We start from the raw sequence: 23,754 nt of genomic DNA, 5'->3' as shown, positions 1-23,754 counted from the left end.
ATCTGCGATATTTGCTTTTGATGGTAAACTTGCGATAATATTAGTAACGTCAGTGATAGATTTTGTCACTGAGTCTGATAATTGAGTAAATTGCTTGATGCGTTCGTTATATTCATCTCGGCTAATCATATCAGTTACTTTGACATTACTAGTTTGTAATCGACCTTCGGTATTTTGAAAAACAGCAATTTCGCCAGGATTTATTTCTGCTAACGATAGAAGATTGTTAATGTCTTTCTTGGTTGCAAAATTTGATGTATCGATTTTTTCTTCATCTGTTTCTTCTTTCTTTCTAAAGAGAGATCTACCATAAATGTCAACCATGATATTTATCTACGGTATATTCAAATAAAATTTTGCGAAAAGGACGAGATGATTTTGAAATTGCATCAAGAACGTTAATTGATTCTGGACCGCATATTGGTGGATCGGTTGATGTTTGCGTTGGAAGTGTTGAATACCAAACTGGAAGTTTCAGCGAAGAGATATATTTGAAAAATTCGTTTGGTGGCGCTAGTCCGTATGAGTCGAAGTAGATGATTTCGCGAGGATTAATCGCGTACGCAACCCAGTGAGTGCCAGGACCGGAATTTTTATCGAGGTTTATTATTCCTGTCTCGGTGGAATTTGGTTTGTTAGGTAGTTGATCTCGCATGAATACTCCTCTGAAAAATTTTATTTTCTTTTTCTTTGCTTCATTAATTAAATCTAAATTCGATGATGGCGTGATGATCTTAGGCCAGATCCGTATATTGGAGGTCTTCCTAGTCTCAGGCCGGATCCGCGATGGTATTTTTTTTTGCCGTATCTTCCTCCGGTAATTTTTTCTGCTATTTTTTTAACTCCAAATCCTAATAATGGTCCTGCGATCGCAGATAATATAGGCAATAGGAAAGGAAGGAATCCACCTACCTTGATCATGTCTTTCACTGCGCCAATTGAGAGAGTTACATGAACATTAGCATTCGCTGCCCTAGCTCTACTAAAACGCTCATGCTGACCTCGTGTCAATGATAGTTTGTTAGGACCACCGTGAATTTGATTATTTTTCAAAGTTAATTTCAATCCTCGCCGTGCCGCTTGAAGTTTTTTTATCTGACCCGGGGTCAGTGTTACGCTAACGTGTTCGTATGGCATATTAATAATCACTTTATCTAAATTTAGATTTTATCACATATTTTCCACCGGCGCGTCGATGACTCTCATTCTACCACTAATGCCTTCTAGGATCATTGTTCTATCACTAAGAATAACCGCAATGGCTCTCGCTGGCCCTCCAGTGTTAATTCTTGCTTTGAAATGAATATCGACAACCGATTGTTTTACCAAATCAAGATGTTCCAGGGAAAAATAATAGATGGGATAAAGAGTATTAAAATCCAATTGTGATATTTGCAATCCGGTATCAATATTTTGATCGCGACCCATATAACTTAATAATCGATGATACGCGCGTGCCGTAGAATATTGAGCAAAATTGATAGCTATTTCCTCGGTTGGCTCTTGTTGACCATTTATTCTCAGCGAAACATTTGTTGCCCCGAATCGATCAAATATCATGTGACTGTGAGTTTGATCGTATCTATCTGCACTTTGAAGAACAATGAAGATATGCCTGGGCGCTGAAACACCTTGCTGTGACGCAATTCGCCAAGTGTATATTCCATTCATATTAACATCGGAGGAGTCGGTTGTTGTTGTTAGCCAGGACATGATGGATTTTCCTCCTTGATTCATGAATGATAATAATTTTTCTTCCTCGAGAATTGATGGTGTTACTGCTGGCATCCACAAAGTAATTTTAGTTAATGTTACCTTACCAGCATCGCCGGCCGCACCCGCCTCTCGCCAAATGGCTCTATCATTACCCGCGGCATCTCGAATAAAGGAAATTGTATGCTTTGCTCCATAAATAACTTTCCTGAAATGCCGGCAAAATCCAAAAATGTGAGATAATGGAATTGCACAAGAGAAATTATTCTCGTCTCCAATTAACATTTTCTTTCGCGTAGCAAATCCAAGATTATAATCTACAGTTTGATTAATTATCATATTTTCAACATCAACAGCAGCATTGCCGGCGTTATTATTCGGTCGTCTAACAACAAACGGTTTAAATATTGGCGCATTAGAATTATCCTTAGCAAACATCATACTAGGACCAGCTGATCTGGTAAAATCATCCGAGTATCTTGCTAGGCCTATAATCGTTGTTGCTACATCAACATTGTCAGTGATTGATTCAATCTCTCTTCCATCAATCATGTAAGTGGCACTCTTGAATAATGCCATGATACCGTTATTGACAAATCCAACGTTAAAATTTGCATCGTAGTTGGTATTATCGGTTTTATTAAGTATCCCAACAACCTCGATATACGCCTCAGACGGAAGAAAATATCTTGTTGTGTCGTGAACTTGAATTTCCTTGCGGTTAGGTGTATTTGGTTCAACTACCTCGTACGAGAAATACTGAAAATCTCGTATTGATGTGTCTCTACCCACAGACTCGTCCATGTCAAACACTTCATTTGACACTTGTGAAAACATTATTACTAATGATATCGTCTAAAACGAAGACCATCTCCTGAAATGAAACTTGTATTTCCAAGATTTGTGTTTGCAATTTCATGCGCCAGATTTGTATTTGCAATTTCATGAGCTAGATTTGTGTTTGCAATTTCATGTGCTATATTTGTCTTAGCAACTTCCTGCGCCATATCATTTATTTTCTTATTTGCTGCTTCATTTATGGTTTTGCTAATTTCTGGTGGCATCTCTCTAGTGATAGGTAATCTGACTGGTCTTTTTTTACGTATTAAATTTAATATTTTATCTTTGACAGCGTTGAAGCCTTTACTGGCCAAATTACCGATACCAGAAACAGCAGTCTCACCAATCTTTCCTATTGCTTTTAATCCTAGTTGTTTGATCACTGGACCAATTTTAGGTGCTACTCGCGTGACAAAACTTCCAATAATATCGCCTAATCCATTACCGTGAATATATTTATATACTGGCAATCTAGAGTTTACTACGCGAACCAATGCTGGTCTGCGTTGATGTTTATGAATAATCATATTATTTCAATTGTGTTGATTTAATCAATAAGTTCATCTATAAGTTTCTTGTAAATATGAGAATCAATTACACCGCCGCGAAATAACCGCTGACAAATATTTGATGCCTCGTTGATTATTTCGTGAGAGTTATTTCCGGCTCGCTTTCCTCCGATTAATACTTCAAGACGAGAAACATCGTTGACAACACTGTCGGGACAAACAGTATATCCGCTTCCTGTTTTTGGTTTTGGTGATGACAATGGCGAGAAAAATTCTCCTTCTTCTTCTTCTATACCCATTTCCTTTACTTCTTTGTAAAATTTTTTGAATCCGGGATGATTAGGGTCTATTCTTTCTCCTCTTCTGGCAAAATACACAACAGGTATCCACTGCTCTGGGGTGTAGTTATCTATTTTGTTAGGTTGCAAATATTTACCTCTTTCGTTATATTTAGCGGCAATTTCTTCTGGTTTGCCAGATTGTAGTTTAGTAAATCCAGAAGGTGTAAAATCTTCCTTGGGATTTTTATTAACGATATCTGAAAATGATATTGATCCAGTAGGAGTCGGTTTATTTGCAATTATTTCAAAATTTTTATATCTTTCATCATCACTTCTAACCTGAGATAAATTAAATTTTATCCGATATATTGCTTTATTCCAATTATCCTTATTATTATAATATTTCTTTCCATCCGCCGTTAAATACGAACCATTAGTATAAAAACTTCGATATGAAAAATATCCAAGTTCATCAAGATCACTATGGTCAATTTTTTTTAATTTTTCATTTATATCGTTAAAACCTTCGGGTGTAAAAAATTTAGTTTTTATACTCGCGAGAGGATCGGGTTTTGCTAATTCTTTCTGTTCTTCTCTTTCTTTTTTTTCTTTTTGTAATCGTTCTCGTGTTTTTTCTTCTTCATCTCCTATTCGTCGTAGTTCTGCTCTTGTTTCTTCTTCTCTCATTCGTTTATATTGTTCTTTTTCTTCTTCATCTCTTATTCGTCGTAGTTCTGCTTTTTTTTCTTCTTCTGGGTCTTCTTCTTCTTCTGGAAATAGATTTCCAAATTCCTGTTTTATTAATTCTCTTTCTTGCCAAGTTTCCGGCGATAACAACGACATTTTAGATTGATATAATTCTTCGCTTTCTTTTTCTTTTACAAATAATTTTTTTTGTGTATCTTTTAATTGTTTTTGTAACGCTAGTATTTCTTTTTGCGATTGTGTTTTATCCTGACGCGATTGTGCTTTATCCCGACGCGCTTGTTCTTGCCCTTGATGAATTTGCTCAAGTTGACCAGGAACAATTCTAGCGTGCTGCTCAATATCTCTTGTCATAGGAATAAGCCCAAGATCTCTAAGTTCCTTATCTTTCGTTTGCTTGCCGTATGCTACTTGTTCGATAACTCCGGTGACTGGACTCAACCACTTTGACGATACTTCACCAATATGATGTTGCTCGTCATCGTACTCACGAACTTTTTTCTTAAATAATTGTTTTGTCGGAATAAGTTTCTTTACTGCTGCTAATTGCTCTCGCGCTAATCTAGCCGAATGAGGTTCTCCAACTCTACTAGTTTTTTTACTCATCTTATTTTCAACGATATTGTTTTAATGCGAAATAAAATTAGCATCTACAACCCAAATTCAATTACAGCAAATAAATTTTACAATACCCCCCCAAAAAAGCTGCCATTTTTTTTGTGTCCAAAAATGCAAATTTGGGGGGAATTTTGCGGATTATTTCGCGTAGGAGGCTTTAGTTTTGAATTCTGAGGGTTCTACGGAAATTATTTGTCTAGAAGGGTTAATTTCGTCTGTGCCACCTGGTCTGTAGAACTTCCCTGCTGCTGTATCGAGAATAATAAAACTAGGGAGGGGATGCATCTTTTTAAGCACTGTTCTCTCATTATAAAAGTAGGTCATTGTGGCCCATATTTTAAGCTTTTTTGACTTTAGTTAAATGCTTTGTTTAAAGCTCATTTATTGGGTGCTGGGAAGGTTCAAATCAAGAAGCTTGATAATTGGAAGCATCTCTGTATTACAGCCTTACAGTCAAAGAAGGTCACTGTTACTTGCATTTTTTACTGTGTTGTGAGCATATAGATTCTTCCGTGATACAGACATTCTAACCTACATAGCAGGTCCTCTATGACAAGTGAAGATGGAAGTAGGAAGAAATATGCTTTTTCAGTGGTAAAATTTCTTGATTAATGATTACGCATTATATAGGCAGCAGACCACTATCTAGTGTATATCTATAGAATCAGTGTTCTATTTTGGGGGGAGGAGAGGAGAAAGATGAGTACTTAAAGTTCTGCGTTATGACTTTTATGAAATGTGTGTGTGTGTGTGTGTTTGTGTGTGTGTGTGTGTGTGCACAATCAGATTTACTGCATTGTGGACATTGATCCAAAGTATGGACCTTTGTTATGGACACAATTTACATTGTGGACAGCAAAAGTTGGTATCCCAAAGAGTACTGTTCTGCATTGTGACTTTTATGACATTTGTGTGTGTGTGTGGTTTAATTTTAATTGGCAAAACTGTCTTTATAGTGCTGGTTACAAGTTAAGAAAATATAAAGATAAGAAACTAGTTTTTTTTTTTTAACTTTGGTTAGAAAAGTGGCCAGTATTTTATTGTCAAGTTCATTTACCTTGAATTTATTTTCTGCATGATAATTAATATTTACAGACCTATAGTAAAGTACTAAAAGATTTATTGTGGTCAACTTTGTAATTGTTGATTACACCCTGGTTTGTAATATATACCAAATCCATTCCTCCTTTAAAAGACTGTTTATGTAATGACAACCTACCATAATTACTCGCTTATAAGTAGAGACCAACTGCAAATTGCACAGACCCAGATCTGCTGTCATATAATGTTCCAGCAGATCTGGATCCATGCAGTTTATTAGGAGTAATCAGTAGAACAAACAACATAGACCCTGATCTGCAGGTGAATTATGCTATGGCAGATCAGGATCTTTGTTGTTTGCAGTTTGACTTTTAAGTGAGTAAAGATGGTAAGCAAATTATAGCTTTATTTATCGTTTTCTGTTTGAGTAGTATTGGTCCCTTATCATTTAACTGAGCATAGCTGAATAAAGCAGTATTGCGGATGGAAACAAGATTTAAATCTGCAGAAGTTTGGTTTGGTTTGGTGCTTTATGGCACAGCAACACAGGTAGGTTATTTAGTGCAAGGACAATTAGAGTAAATTGCCTTGCCCAAGGACGTACCATGGTTGCTGACCCTGTCTGGTCTGGTGGTAGGATTAAAACCTGCACCATTTCAGTTGCAAGTCCAGCATGCTAACCACTGAACCATAACAGCTAAATATTAAACAGGCTGAAATGTAGGGACATAAAGTTGGACATGTTAGAAAGTAAAACTTTATGTATACTGCTTAGGCCTAGAAATAATGATATAATGATATAAGTGATATAAGTGATATAAGTGATATAATGATATAAGTGATATAATGATATGAGTGATGTTATGATATAAGTGATATAAGTGATATAATGATATAAGTGATATAATGATATAAGTGATATAATAATATAAGTGATATAATGATATAAGTGATATAATGATATGAGTGATGTTATGATATAAGTGATATAAGTGATATAATGATATAAGTGATATAATGATATAAGTGACATAATGATATAAGTGATATAATGATATAAGTGATATAATGATATAAGTGATATAAGTGATATAATGATATAAGTGACATAATGATATAAGTGATATAATGATATGAGTGATGTTATGATATAAGTGATATAATGATATACCGGTAAGTGATATAATGATGTAAGTGATATAATGTTATAAGTCATATAATAATATAAGTGATGTAATGATATAAATGATATAATGATATAAGTGATATGTTGCTGTTGTAGGGTTTAATGCCATTTTTCAGCACATGATAGGCTATACATGGTGGCCAGTATTAATGATGGAGGATGAACCTGGGAAAACCCTAGAAAGAACCACCGACCCACAGCAACCTACTGGCAAGCTTTCTCACATACCCACATTGGCTGAATCCGAGACTCGAACCCACACAGACAGAGGTGAGATGGCAGTGATCCATAACGGACAGTGCTTTAGACCATTCAGCCACTCAGGGCCCTTTATTAATGATGTGTAGACATAAATATGACTATCTGTATACACAATTTGGATTGCTATATTTGATTGGAAAACATATATTTTAATTTTTGATCAAAAGTATTCTTCCATTTTATTGTTGTGGTCATGATAAACACATAAATTTCACTGATTAATTTATGTGAATATATGCATCACTTTGAATAATTTTACCCAAATATGACCATGAATAATAAAGTTTCATTAGTTAATAGGATTAGGTTAAAGAAAAGTATGTTGTTGTGAAACAACTCAGCCATTGCAGATGGGACAGTTTAAAACAACCCAGCCAGTGCAGATGTGACAGTTTGAAACAAATCAGCATAGGTGATGAGGTCTTTCAAATATAACTTAGCATTGCCTGGTTTTAAATGTCCACTGATGAATTCTAGGCTTTTCTTACCTGAACTTTTCCTATTACATGGCTTTCCTTTTTTGGAGACTGAGGGTCCAATCATTCCATTGTTATAAATCCTTCAGAGAGCTCATGGAAATGGTGAGGGACATACTGTATTAAAATTTACAGGTCTGGAGATTATAAAATTTGGATCTGAGTTTGAAATTGTAAGGTCATCAAAGGTAGTGAATGGCCATCGCTGTAAAAATGGAATACATTTTATACATAACATTTTTGGTGAGACTCATTAGTTGCACCACTGTATCTATTTTCTTTTTTTTCTTCTCTAAGATTAAGTATTAATTAGACATTTGTTAACTAATTCTCATTCCGATGTGGCTATAAAATGCATGAAAAATATGCTAGACTGATGTATTCAAAATGTAATTTATGAAAAAACAACTTGCTGGCATCCAGGAACTAATGTACCACAAAATAAATCTCCCCACCCCATCTTTGTGATATTTTACTCATTTGGCCATATCATCTTTCCACTCTTAACCAATTATAAGTAGCCTTTTGAAAGTAAAGTCTTTTATGATTGGTTGATGCAAAATCTAAAGCTGAAAGTCAGGTCCAACAGATTTATGTCCCCCTGATTTCATCTTTACTCATTCTGTAAAACATCATACAAGAAATACAACAAAATGGATGGTTGGTTAATTACAAACATTTTCTATTCATAAATCATCTGGGGGAAAAAAAACATATTTCTTGTGACTTTCAAATGTAACAGATACATGTCGTAGGTAGCTAACAGATTAGTTTATGTTTTGGAAGACATATGTTGAAATGTACTCTGTGTTAAAATTATAACAATTATATAGTAAGTGCCAAAGCTATGGGGTCCAATTAAATACTGCAAAGACAGGCAAAGAGCAGCAAAGACATGCTAATATAGGGCAAAGATGGAGCAGAGACATTTTAAACTGACAATACTGAAAATATCGAATGTTGATGCAAAATTTATACAATTAAATATGCAAGCCTTAAAATGTTTATATTATCTATATGTTGATCATTATTTCTTAGTTTTTAATGTCTGTTTGCACTCATACAGTGTAATGAATTATGATAATGATTCAAAAATGTATTTTGCTGAAAAATGGAAAGTTCTCATGATTTCATGTTTGAAACATATTTTATGATTTAGATACCTTTCTGAAAATTAACAATTGTAAAAGTATTGAATTAGATAATGATGATATGATTTACACATATTTAAATGTATTGTTGCTGCTTTATGCAAATGACACCGTAATTACTATTGCCAATGAGAAAGACATGCATACAAATGACATTTATTGATAATGCCTATGAGAAAGACATGCATGCAAATGACACTGTAATTACTATTGCCAATGAGAAAGACATGCATACAAATCACATTAATTGCTATTGCCTTTGAGAAGTACTTGCATACAAAAGGCACTAATTACTTTTGCTGATGTGAAAGAAATGCACGAAAATGACATTGTAATTACTATTGTCTATGAGAAAGACATGCATACAAATGACATTAATTGTTACTGCCTATGAGAAAGACATGCATACAAATGACATTAATTGTTATTTCCTATGAGAAACATGCAAACAAATGACATTAACTGCTATTGCCAATAAGAAAGACATGCATACAAAAGACATTATTTGCTTATTGTGTTTGAGAAAGACATGCATACAAATGATACTAATTGCTATTGCCTATGAGAAAGACATGCATATAAATGACACAAATTGATATTGCCCATGAGAAAGACATGCATACAAAAGTCACTAATTTACTATTGCTGATATGAAAGAAATCCATGAAAATGACACTGTAATTACTATTGCCTATGAGAAAGACATCCATACAAATTACACAAATTGCTATTGCCTATGAAAAAGACATGCATAAAAATTACACTAATTGATATTACCTATGAGAATGACATGCATACAAATGACATTAACTGCTATTGCCTATGAGAAAGTCATGCATACAAAAGACACTAACTGCTATTGCCTATGAGAAAGACATGCATACAAATGACACAAATTGATACTGCCTATGAGAAAAACATGTATACAAATGACACTAATTGCTATTGCCTATGAGGAAGACATGCATACAAATGACAGTAATTGATATTGCATATGAGAAAGACATGCAAACAAAAGTCACTAATTACTATTGCTGATGTGAAAGAAATCCATGTAAATGACATTGTAATTACTATTGCCTATGAGAAAGACATCCATACAAATTACACAAATTGATATTGCCTATGAAAAAGACATGCATACAAATGACACTAATTGCTATTGCCTATGAGAAAGACATGCATACAAATGACATTAATTGCTATTGCCAATAAGAAATACATGCATACAAATGACATTATTTGCTATTGTGCATGAGAAAGACATGCATACAAATGACACTTGATACTGGTGTTGATGTGAAAGAAATGCATGAAAATTACATTGTAATTACTACTAAGTATGAGAAAGACATGCATATAAATGCTATTGCCAATGAGAAAGACATGCATGAAAATGACACTAATTGCTATTGTCTATGAGAAAGTCATGCATACAAAAGACACTACTTACTATTGCTGACATGAAAGAAATGCATGAAAATGACATTGTAATTGCTATTGTCTATGAGTAAGACATGCATATAAAATACACTAATCGTTATTGCCTATGAGAAAGATGTGCATACAAATGACACTAATTGCTATTAAGTATGAGAAAGACATGCATACAAATTACATTAATTGTTATTGCATATGAGAAAGACATGCATGCAAATGACACTTATTACTATTGTTGATGTGAAAGAAATGCATGAAAATTACATTGTAATTACTACTGAGTATGAGAAAGACATGCATATAAATGACACTAATTGTTATTGCCTATAAGAAAGACATGCATACAAATGACATTAATTGCTATTGCCTATGAGAAAGACATGCAATCAAATGACACTAATTGATATTGCCATTGAGAAAGACATGCATGCAAATGACTCTAATTGATATTGCCTATGAGTAAGACATGCATACAAATGACATTAATTGTTATTGCCTTGTTATTGCCTATGAGAAAGACATGCATGCCAATGACACTAATTAATATTGCCTATTAGAAAGAAATACATGCCAATGACACTAATTGTTAATGCCTATGAGAAAGGCATGCATGTCAGTGACACTAAATACTATTGTCTATTAGAAAGAAATACATGCCAATAACACTAATTATTAATGCCTATGAGAAAGGCATGCATGTCAGTGACACTAAATACTATTGCCTATTAGAAAGAAATACATGCCAATGACACTAATTATTAATGCCTATGAGAAAGGCATGCATGTCAGTGACACTAAATACTATTGCCTATTAGAAAGAAATACATGCCAATGACACTAATTAGTAATGCCTATGAGAAAGGCATGCATGTCAGTGACACTAAATACTATTGCCTATTAGAAAGAAATACATGCCAATGATACTAATTATTAATGCCTATGAGAAAGACATGCATGCCAATGACACTAATTAATATTGCCTATGAGACAGTCATAAAAAAGATGATCAACAGTTTTTTATTTTAATGTAAAACCTCGAAAATAATCCTCAGTATTGAAAATACAAAATTATGAGATTTTTGTACATGTAAGGTAAATGTTTAATAAAGGACAAAACTTCATACTAGATAATAAAAACACAAAAATGGTATACAAGCACAAATATTTAGGCTGACTCTTTAAATAATGGTACCTTATCTTGGCTTTAAAAAAACTAAGTTGTTACAGCCAACAAAGCAATGTTTTTATCATGCAAACATGTTTATAATTTGAATTGATCAGTCCATTGTCAGCTTTTTATAAATCTGGTGGATCATATATTTTTATCTTTATATTATAACAATATTTATATATGTACTGTGTCAGTGTTACTTTACTTCTTTATAGTTGTTATTTTCATTACTACATGTACTTGTGTTATTTACTTCCTACCAAATGGTTGTATTATTATTATTCCAAATAATGACCAAACTACAAAAAAAAAAGAAAAAAGGATCAACATCTCTGAAAGTCCATTGTATATGATATAATCAGTGGTGCAAGTAAACTGGTAGAGTCATATACATTGTACTATTAAGACATTTATTACCCATACAACCGTACCATAGAGATGCGGTCTGGGGGTCAGTACTTTACTGGCAAGAATTAAAACCACTGGTTGTAATACGATTGTCCTGTGATAGTTACACAAGCCTCCATCAGCATCAAGAATGCAGTTATTACATATGGAGTGAAAATTCATCTGTGAAGTGTCATGCAGTCTCTATAGAGTACAGATTAATCGCTGTGCACTATTATCAAAGAGAAAGAAGTTAGAAGTTTGTAGGTGATTAGCATTTGATAATCTCCTTTGTTGACATTAATCAGCAAATTTTTGAATGAAGTTTTATCATAATTAGTATTTGATTAATTCCTTTGCTGATGTCATTTGCCAGCTACACCCCTTTAATCATTTGATGTTGAACTATGTCTATACTGAGGTGTGAATACTTGCAAACAATTAATTGGATAAGTATTTCTTTCATGTAAATTACAGAAAAACATGAAATTTTATAAACTATACCACTCAACAGAAATAGAAAGTTGCAGATGTAATAATATGTATATTTTAATCATAATCAATATTTAGAAACTGTCCATATATTACTACTATGTTTATTGAGTTCAAAGTAGCATGTATCTACTTCTTTGATTGTAAAAGTGTGTTGACAAGTGTTAAATGGATTACTGCAATACTTCCATACCATATACAATGTGTGGGACAAGTGTTAAATGGATTAATGTGACACTTCCATACCATACACAATGTGTGGGACAAGTGTTAAATGGATTACTGTAACACTTCCATACCATAAACAATGTGTGTTGACAAGTGTTAAATGGATTACTGTAACACTTCCATACCATATACAATGTGTGGGACAAGTGTTAAATGGATTACTGTAACACTTCCATACCATATGCAATGTGTGGGACAAGTGTTAAATGGATTAATGTAACACTTCCATACTATATACAATGTGTGGGACAAGTGTTAAATGGATTAATGTAACACTTCCATACCATATACAATGTGTAAGATAAGTGTTAAATGGATTAATGTAACACTTCCATACCATATACAATGTGTGGGACAAGTGGTAAATGGATTAATGTAACACTTCCATACCATATGCAATGTGTGGGACAAGTGTTAAATGGATTAATGTAACACTTCCATACCATACACAATGTGTGGGACAAGTGTTAAATGGATTACTGTAACACTTCCATACCATATGCAATGTGTGTTGACACGTGTTAAATGGATTACTGTAACACTTCCATACCATATACAATGTGTGGGACAAGTGTTAAATGGATTAATGTAACACTTCCATACCATACACCAATGTGTGGGACAAGTGTTAAATGGATTACTGTAACACTTCCATACCATATGCAATGTGTGGGACAAGTGTTAAATGGGTTAATGTAATACTTCCATACCATACACCAATGTGTGGGACAAGTGTTAAATGGATTACTGCAACACTTCCATACCATATGCAATGTGTGGGACAAGTGTTAAATGGATTAATGTGACACTTCCATACCATACACAATGTGTGGGACAAGTGTTAAATGGATTACTGTAACACTTCCATACCATAAACAATGTGTGTTGACAAGTGTTAAATGGATTACTGTAACACTTCCATACCATATACAATGTGTGGGACAAGTGTTAAATGGATTACTGTAACACTTCCATACCATATGCAATGTGTGGGACAAGTGTTAAATGGATTAATGTAACACTTCCATACTATATACAATGTGTGGGACAAGTGTTAAATGGATTAATGTAACACTTCCATACCATATACAATGTGTAAGATAAGTGTTAAATGGATTAATGTAACACTTCCATACCATATACAATGTGTGGGACAAGTGTTAAATGGATTAATGTAACACTTCCATACCATATGCAATGTGTGGGACAAGTGTTAAATGGATTAATGTAACACTTCCATACCATACACAATGTGTGGGACAAGTGTTAAATGGATTACTGTAACACTTCCATACCATATGCAATGTGTGTTGACACGTGTTAAATGGATTACTGTAACACTTCCATACCATATACAATGTGTGGGACAAGTGTTAAATGGATTACTGTAACACTTCCATACCATATGCAATGTGTGGGACAAGTGTTAAATGGATTAATGTAACACTTCCATACCATATACAATGTGTGGGACAAGTGTTAAATGGATTACTGTAACACTTCCATACCATATGCAATGTGTGGGACAAGTGTTAAATGGATTAATGTAACACTTCCATACCATACACAATGTGTGTTGACAAGTGTTAACTGGATTACAGTAGCACTTCCATATCATATACAATGTGTATACCAAAACAATGAAGAGAAATTCATAACAACAACAACTTACTGAAGTTTTTAACCAAAATTATTGATGTAAACAAGCAAACAGACCATTCACTGTCCCTTTCTGGTTTCTAGAACACTCCATTTCAGTAAAAACTATGTCATCTGCATCCAATATTTGCAATGTTTAAGCTTACGATTTCTAAGCAAATTGAACAAATAACAAGGAAGACCTCTTGTATACACATATTCAAAGAGTTGTAACTCCAAAATGTACAGAATTATCAAGATTATTAAAAACAATGAACCATGTTACTAAAGAAATTTCTGTTTGGTTCAAAATGCCAACAACTTGACTGTGTGTGGGACACCCTGGTGACAATCAGGTTTGAATTTATAAATAGAAGAATGAAATGACCAAGTTATGTACATTTTTTTATACCCTTGATGTCTTTTATTTTTAACATTTTTAGAAGGGTACAAACAAATGGGAGGGTGTGCAAATAATATAGCAAATTTTAATACAGCTGTAAACTTATTTTAGTCTTAACATTAACAGATATTTAGTTGGATTGTGATAATTTATTTTATTTGCAGAAGCAGTCACCTTTACAATTATCACATGATGCCAATTACAATGAAAGACAATACAAATAATGAAATCAAGATTTTCTTTAGCTTTAGTGATCATAAAGAATTATTCTGAATAAATATTACCAACATCATGATAATTTACAAGTACACTATTTTAAAGCTACATATGTTCTTTGTGCTTTCTTTTCAGTGACATTTTCTGTCTTAATTTTGCTTTTGCATGTTTCAAAACTTTCCAAAATTAAATATTTGATAAATTTATTCAAGGACTTCTCATGGACAATAAAAAGTAAGAGAGAAAAGTAACAATTAAGGGTGAAAGAAATTCAACTACCATATGGCAAAATAAAATCACAAAATGAAATTCTTAAAAGGACCATGTAGGCTACTCCAAAACTCAGCATCTTAGATAAAACATGTTTCATTTTCTAGCTAGGATTTTAAAATGTCTTTGTGCATCTCTTTTCATAGTACTTTTCATGAATACAAATGAATCTGAATGTAGGACATCAATTTTCCACTTGGAAATTCCTAAACTTGTTTATAACTTTGAATGTTTTAGAGAGGCAACTGACCTACATCTTGGCTCTATTATTGTGTCTTAACTTTTTATATCGATGTTGTTTACTTGAAAAATTACTAATTATTGCCAAACAGCCAAAGCAGAATCAGTTTTATTGTTATGTTCAGTTTTTGATTTGGGTGGATTTACATGTTCAAATTAGACCGCTCCAGTGGCCTAGTGGTTAGAGCGTCCTCCACAGATGTAGGAGGTCGAACCCCAGCTGAGTCATGTCAAAGACTAATAATAAATGGTACTAACAGCTGTCTCACTAGGCACTCAGCATTAAAAGGTTAGTGTTAGGACAGGTCGGCCTGGTGTCATGTGAATAATGTGACTGGGTGGGATATCATGCTACATGTCTGTGGCATGATGCCCCAGTGCTAGACATCACTATAAACTGCCACACTGCAGATTGATTGTTGTGAAATGACTGAAATATTGTTAAAACTCAAAATCACACACACACACACAATCCTACTGGCACCAGTCCCCATTCTAAGGTAAGGTTGATTCACTCTTCCAATGAGTAAATAAAGGCCTAGACATAAAATGAACATTGTTCAAATTACATGCCTCACATCATTTGGAATATCATCCTTCATTTTTCTTGGACTTGGTATGGAATAACGTGTGTCTCGGCTATCAAGATTTTTGCTGATTCAAGTGTCTTCTGACATTTCTTTCTATTGTATCTATTACTGGTTTCAGTTGACATTCTTTTCCCAATTTCCTTGTGTTTATTTACATTTTACAGTGTCTTTTTGTGAAACTGTGTTGATATTTGTGCACATGCTAGCTGAGTGATGTTTACACATTTTTGTCCCCCATGTTGCTACCTGTGTTTACACAAATATTGCTATCTTCAATTTTATTCTGGTCATTTGTTTGCTTTTCTCATTTCATTTTAGCCTCTCAGCATACGATAAGAAATAGGCAAATGCGGTTATAGAAAACCTACTTCAGACAATCTTGGCAAGTACTAAGTTATTTACATGGACAGACGTCATTTGTACTCATTATTTACATGGACAGACGTCATTTGTGCTCATTATACACATGGACAGATGTCATTTGTGCTCGTTATGTTCAGATGAGCAGCTGCTTCTGTAGAGGCAGGAAGAAGGTGACCAGTTCTTTTTGTCTAGTGGACCCCATCCATCCCAGGGATAAATCAGTGGCACGTCTTCTTGATGTAAAGAAGTTGACAGCATGCCAATCCCAGGAGGGAACAGTGGTTGTTGTTGTTGTTGTTGTTGGGTTTAACGCCATTTTTCAGCACACGATAGGCTATACATGGCGGCCAGTATTAATGGTGGAGGAAGAACCCGAGAAAACCCCGGAAAGAACCACCGACCCACGAGAAGCTACTGGCAAGCTTTCTCACATACCCACATTAGCCGAATCCGAGACTCGAACCCACGCAGACAGAGGTGAGATGGCAGTGATCCGTAACGGAGAGCGCTTTAGACCACTCGGCCACTCGGGGCCCCCGGGAACAGTGGTACTTTCCAGTGTAAAGAAGTGACCAACATGTGGATTCAGGGATCTCGATACCTTAGGAGAAATGCTACTACCTGCAGGGATCACACTACCAACTGAAGTGGAGTGGGCAACTAAGTTGCCTAAAAAACATAAATTTTGCCTTCTTCTGTTAGGAAAGCAAAACAACTTCGCCCTTTGATATATTAGAGGAACATTGAATGACCATCCTTTTTAGATGCTGCCTTGCCTTGGCCAGGATAGTTCCAGTGTTATGTTATATAGCTCAAGGGAAAATGTAGGCTTCAAGCCATCAAATAGTTAGTGTTCATATCAAATACCCTGACAAACAAACTCTTGTACATTCACAGGAAAGTGTTTTTATTTATGTTAAAAATCCAAATCACACACATATTTATTAAAATTATTATTTAATGGAATTACAAAGTGCTCAATAATATTCTTGAACTTAAACATTATTTTAATGACATTGAATTCAGACAAGTTCCTTTTGGATTATATAATTGTGATACATCAAAAGACTTTTAACATATCACACTCTATTTCACTGGCACATTAGCTCATTTGAGACTACATGCACATCAACACAATGAATATCATAATTTATTTTAGAATACCAGTGGGACTCTATTTATTTGGACTTGTAATAAAAAATTTCCTTTTGGACAATTTGGGATTCGATTCACAATATTGCATATTCTTTTTAAATTTTCACTTTGTACTCTAGAGAAATAAATTATTTGTTGAATGTAGCAAAACTGTTTTTTTTTCTCTCTCTTTTTTGTTACTTAGTTTAAGACCATATAGTCTTAATAATAAAAATAATAATAATAATAATAATAATAATAATAATAATATATACACGAGGAACTCTTCATAAATAGTAAATGACATAAAATGTAACCAAGATTTATTAAAAAAAGATGTAATTTATGGGACCTAAAATGTTTTTAGGATATATACCTTAATTCACTACAACAATGAATACAAATAGACATTAAAACAACAAACAAGCAAATAAAGCGTATATAAACGGTATTAATGCTGTAGCAATATTAAATATTTTCCCAGTATAATCTCAGATTTTTCATATGTGTTTGCTCGTTGCAGTATTTAGAAGGACCGAAAATAGATGACGTCACTTCCTCTCGTGTACATGTGTCGAGTGTGGCATAAACAATTTACTTGAAAATCGTTAAAATTTTGGCGGCAACAACAAGTAAAGGTAATTTTCAACAATTGTTTTTGTTTCCCTATAATAGATTAAATACAAATAATTGTAATGAAGGTAGTTTCTGTAATTCGACTCGGCTGCGTATTTCGTGTTCTAGCTATGGGGTGAATGACCGTACCGGCTCTAAATTGTTTTTCTTAGATACAGCTGTGGCTGAAGTCCAGGTACTATTGTCAAGGTCAGAGTTGCGATTTTTTGTGTGTGTTTTATGTAGGCTACAGCTGGGGTCATCCAACATATTATAATATCGATAATGATAACACTCACTTGGTCTTATCGTTGCTTCTATCTATAGTCCTACATGTAAGACCTCCACGCTGATATTTAAGTTGTGGGCGTTAAGGTCTTACAGCCTAATTAACGGCGCAGTGTAGCGTGTTTTAATATCGACCTAACATCGTTACGAAAGTCAAATTTTCAGGAATATTTCACACAACTGTCAACTAAAATAACGTTGCTTTTATACGATGTAAAGTCATAATGTTTTAGTCAGACTTTACTTACTCTGGTGTCTTTTCTCTAATAAGTTCAAAGTCTCACAAAAGAAATGGACCTGTTTTCAAGTTTTGTTGGCCTACATTTAATTTGACTGGAAAGCGATGAAAGCAGGGAATGCCGAAATCGGGTTAAGTTAAAATATTATTCTTTAACGAACCGAATAAAAATATATTATGTTTATTGGAACTGTAAGCACTGGTTCATTTCATTCAAGAAATATATCCCTAACATGAACTTATTTGAACTTACTTCCGCATACCTTGACTACCGTTGCATTGCAACAAATTCAGATGTATGTCAACGGAACATGAAAAGGCATCCATTTGCTAGTATCATATTTTACATTTCTGCGGGCTCTATGTGACTGTCAAATAGCTTGAAAAAGGGTACTCTTGCTCTGATTTGTAAAACCTTTAAATCCATCATATTTTGTTGCAATATTTGTTATCTTTAGATATAGAAAGAAAACACGATCTTTGAATGTTAATGAGTAGGTCCCAAACTATCAGGACTGGGCATACGTGAGTTTACAAGTATACCTTTATGGAGATCACCAATATATGATAATTAAATAGAAACAATGAATGTCATTCTTTTCAGCTTACCAGTTTGGCTGATGATTTAGAAAGATTGTTTTAAGATTTGTCAGTTTGGTTTGCAAGCTATCTGGCAGTTGAAAACTGTTAGCTGTCTTTATGAGTTTAGGGTTGAGGCGGGAGTTTGAGGAGATTCATTTTAATTCCTATGGAAGAAACTTGTATTGATTGGACTAAAAATATGAGAGTTGAATTATCATGAGACAACACAATTTCTTTGTTGGGGCCCCGAGTGGTCTAAAGCGCTTTCTGTTACGGATCCAGGGGTCGTCCTGGGCTTCGCCAATGTCGCAAATTGTGATTTTTTTTCCTTATTGGCGACAAAAATATCCCATCTGGCGATTTTTTTGGCGACATACTTTTTGGTTATTTAATTTGTACATACAATCATGGATTTGGACTGAATAAATTTAAAGCCAGAACGAAAGGAAGCCATAAACTTGACTAAGCAATGCATTGGAATCAATCTGTTACACAAACGATCCTTTGTTCTTATTGACAACCCTATCTTTACAGTGCATTGTTACATCATAATCTGCTTATGCTGACATCTGGGCTGAGTACTGTATGCTGCGATACAGTCAATCATGCTACCGCACTATACCTACAACTGACCCACTTCTGAAGACGCGAATAGAACAGATACAATTAATTGTATGGTTAATCCTTCTGTTTTTTTTTTATACATATACCAATACAATAGTTTTGCTGAACCTTCATAGAAAACTGATAACCTTTGAAGTACCGACTACTGTGTATAAATACAAAGCAAATGGAAAAAATCTCAATCACAATTACATCTGTCGCCAGTGCAGCATTTTACTCATTGATCTTTTCCTTTTGCCATCAGTCCCGTGTTACGGCTGCAGAGACTTAAACTCCGCAACAAGAAATAGCAAAAAAAAAAAACAGTTTTGCATAATTAATAATAATTATTTATTTCTCAAAATACAGGAGTGAAAGAATCCCTAAATTGGGTGTGAATTTACGCTTATATATACGGTCCAATATTGCCAGGTGTTGACTCGTGTAAGTTTCATTCGTGGGAATGGAGATCCTATTTTTCTTGTCGAGAAAATTTATACAGCATTCAGTGATCATTCTTGGGATTTAGGAAGCAATTCGCTACAAGCTTTGTGAAGCTAGCCATGGGGGGGGGGCTGCTGAGAGACTACTGGTGTCACCTGTCAGCACTGAGGACTGTGAACGTGGATTCAGTAAGATGAACCTCATAAAAACTGACATCAGAAATAAGCTCTGCATCTCATCTCTTGAGAATTTAATGAGAATCAGATGTGAAAAATCAGACTTTGAAACTGCATTCAACAAGTGGGCAGCCCTAAAATCGCGACGGATCTTCATGTAACACTTTGTAACATTTTGTTAATGCTTGTTGTAATTAAAGTATTAACTAATCCATCTTTTGTAATTTTCATTGCCTGTTACATTAATAGACTAAATTAACACTTGGAAAAATGTACACTACTTTTTTTGGCGACACTTTTTGAAAATTGGCGACAAAATATTGAGGTTGGCGATTATTTTGGCGACAGCTTTTTAAAAGCCAGGACCATCCCTGCGGATCACTGCCATCTCACCTCTGTCTGCGCCGGTTCGAGTCTTGGATTCAGCCAATGTGGGTATGTGAGAAAGCTTGCCAGTAGCTTCTCGTGGGTCGGTGGTTCTTTTCGGGGTTTTCCCCGGTTCTTCCTCCACCATTAATACTGGCCACCATGTATAGCATATCATGTGCTGAAAAATGGCGTTAAACCCCACAACAACAACAACAACAACAACAACAATTTCTTTGTCAGTTTTCATCAGAATAATCATTGGCAAATTTCTTAAACCATGTTTGCATAATGTGTGCTGCAGATGTCAACATCGTGCAACTCTTCCATTGACATGACATCTGCGTACATGGATACAGTCATCGTTTCTGACATAGTTTTGTCTCTCCATCAGAGAAATACATAATAGTAAGAGCTGAACAACCTACGATCATCTGTATTTTTTTCCTACATACTCTTATTGCACAAGATAGATGCGCCATTGTGTATATTTTATTGGATAAATAGTTTCTCATATGAGACTGACCAGATTGTACCTCTGATGCAGGCTCAAATGTAAACATGTGACATCACAGTCATCTTTTTTCAAAGCGGCCATTCCTCTGTTGCAACATTAAAAACTTTTTTTTAAAAGCAGTTGGCATTAAAATCAATTCTGTTAGTCCTCACTTCAGTAATGAAATTGAAAATGTTGACACAGAAAAGCTTTTGGAAGTTCATGTTGATAGGAATCTAGAATGGTTTAAGCAAGTGAAAAAGATTTATTCTGCAGTAAACTCAAGAATTTACCTTTCCAAAGGATAAAATTTTATATTTCATTCATCTATTGGAGATTATTTAACAATGCATCCATTCTTATTCTTTTGACAACTGCTGCACGATTTGGGGAAAGCAGCTGATAATAATATTGAAACAAACTTCAAAAAAGGGCAGCTGCTTGAAGAATTATCCTAAATTCCAATTTGATACACCATCCAGAAATTCATTCTCAAAATTGAAATGGCAAAAAGAATGAACAATATTTGAATGGTATGTTGTTGTTGTTGTAGGGTTTAACAACATTTTTCAGCACAGGATAGGCTATACATGGCAGCCAGTATAATTGGTGGAGGAAGAACCCTGGAAAACCCCAGAAAGAACCACCGACCCACGAGAAGCTACTGGCAGGCTCACGTTAAACCCTATAACAACAACAACAGTTGAGCTTATGGTATGGCCCTGCATAATGTATGCAGAATCAATTTTACATCATCCATTACATTCGCTATATTAAATTTCCTTTCAAAAACCACTGCACAAATTTGCCATGAAGGGCTTTCTGATTTGAGGTTGATCTGCATTCATGTAGGTCCAATATAACTGAAAAAAAAGAATTAAGGGCCTTTTTTTTACAATCACTTTGCAGAATTTGACCTTTGACAAATATTGCCACAAAGGATTTTAATATGTATGCAACTGATCCTGATCTGCCATCATATATTGGCTGCTGTTACAGGAAACAGAAAAAAAAACTTTTAATGATTTTCTTAGAATCTTTTGTCAAAGTCTTTTCAGAATTTGACCAGACTTCGCAAAAAAGCAACCTGGCAAGGAGGGCTTTTAGATTTGTTTGCTGATTTGCCATTGAATATATAGATAGCTGCCATTTCTAAAAGTAGAAAAATCTTGAAATGTTGTTTTTTAGATTGCAAAAGAATTGGATCAGATTTCACAAGAAAACAACCCGTGTTCAGGGCATTCTAATTTTAATGTAAATAGAAATAAACCTTTTGAACTATTTCTTCACAAACAAATATACCATCTACAATTCATATCGAGTTTATAAAAAAATAACAGGCATGCTTTAAAAGAGTTGTTTTAATTATGAAGACAAATTGACCTGGGGGTGGGGGTGGAAAGCATAAATTACCTGTTTGAATAAAAAATCAAATCAAATAGTGGTTTCAGATTGGTTAAATATCAGCCATTTTTTTGTAAATTATGGGTACTTTTGTGGTTGGCACACTAATAAATGTTTTGCTGTTTATGAGAGGAATACTGTTTACTTTCATTGGAATGTGTGTGTGTGTGTCCTTGAGATTTGAAATACATGCAGTATATATTCCCAGATAAGTGCAATATGCCTGTAAACTGCAAATCTGCCCATTGCATCCTGTGCTGCCAGATTTGGGTCAGTGCATTTTGTTAAGAGCCATCTGTAGTTCCAACAGTATAGATCCTGATTTGCATTATGTGATGGCATATCAGGATCTTTGTTGTTGAAAGTTGGACTGGTAATATATGCGAATATATACAGTAAGTATCATGTTTAATTCTAAATGTGTTGTTGTTATAACATTGCTACTAGACTGTCTGTTACTAGACTCTTGGTTGTAACATTATATCCTGGACACCATGGTTTATTAATGTATTTAAATCTCATTGTCTTGATTTTGAAATACTTTTATTTCAAGGTGAACTGTTAATAGTTATTCATTAATTTAATAGTATTCTACTGTCTTAAACAGTCATATTGCATTAAAAAAAACAACCCATATTTGACCTGGTCTGACATGTGTCATTTCTCAAGGGTAACAGGCCACTGATACATGAGCTTCTAATAATATTCAGTAGTGGAGCATGTTGTGGTACATGATTTAATCACCTTCTTTATCATGGGAGACAGGTCAAATCCAATGCTACACTGCATGCAAACCTGGCCTTGTATGGACTTGCTGTAGAATATTCTTGCATGAAACCTGGCCCAGTACTTTGTACCCCAACAACCTTGCCAGCTTTGGTCCTCTGGTATACACTCTGTTCTGTGGGACTAGTTATTTAACGCCTGGAATTAATTGTAGCTTGGTTCAGAACTTGGACAAGTATTGGGTTAGTATTTATAATTTTGTTATTTCAGTCTAACACTTCTGTATGACACCCAAACTGTTTTGCATGAAATGTCCTTGAAAATCTCAAAAGAATATGTCCTATGGACAATACTGCAGAAACATCCATTGATCAGAAGCATGAAATTTTTACAGTCTCGCTTCATAATCACAATAACGGTGCATTGCTGTTGAATAATTTGGAAAATGTTGTGTTGGCTATAT

General features: G+C 34.4%; 1 protein-coding gene and 1 long non-coding RNA gene across 6 annotated transcripts in view; one reads left to right on the top strand and one right to left on the bottom strand.

Annotated features, from left to right (window-relative positions):
• Positions 1 to 23,754, bottom strand: part of LOC149803109 (uncharacterized) — a 108,135-nt gene that overhangs the window by 32,480 nt on the left and 51,901 nt on the right. For 2 of the 3 annotated variants that reach the window (XR_016420136.1, XR_016420135.1), the window contains exon 2: positions 23,310 to 23,489. The exons of the other annotated variant lie outside the window; for it this stretch is intronic. This is a non-coding gene — a long non-coding RNA (uncharacterized LOC149803109). The remainder of the gene's footprint in view (positions 1 to 23,309; positions 23,490 to 23,754) is intronic. 3 annotated transcript variants of the gene reach the window in all.
• LOC149803108 (long-chain-fatty-acid--CoA ligase 1-like) overlaps positions 17,871 to 23,754 on the top strand; it is a 134,152-nt gene continuing 128,268 nt past the window's right edge. The window contains exon 1 of one of the 3 annotated variants that reach the window (XM_089952713.1): positions 17,871 to 17,991. The gene's annotated coding sequence lies outside the window, so the exon portion shown is untranslated. Of the gene's footprint in view, positions 17,992 to 18,083; positions 18,179 to 23,406; positions 23,534 to 23,754 lie in introns of those variants that run through there. The other 2 variants (XM_089952715.1, XM_089952714.1) reach the window with 2 other exon arrangements.

The sequence above is a fragment of the Sinohyriopsis cumingii genome, chromosome 3 (genome assembly GCF_028554795.1).
Source record: "Sinohyriopsis cumingii isolate HCF-2022 chromosome 3, ASM2855479v2, whole genome shotgun sequence".
NCBI lineage: Eukaryota > Metazoa > Mollusca > Bivalvia > Unionida > Unionidae > Sinohyriopsis > Sinohyriopsis cumingii.
The sequence above is the reverse complement of the archived record's forward strand: the minus strand, read 5'-3'. Positions and strand labels throughout refer to the sequence as shown.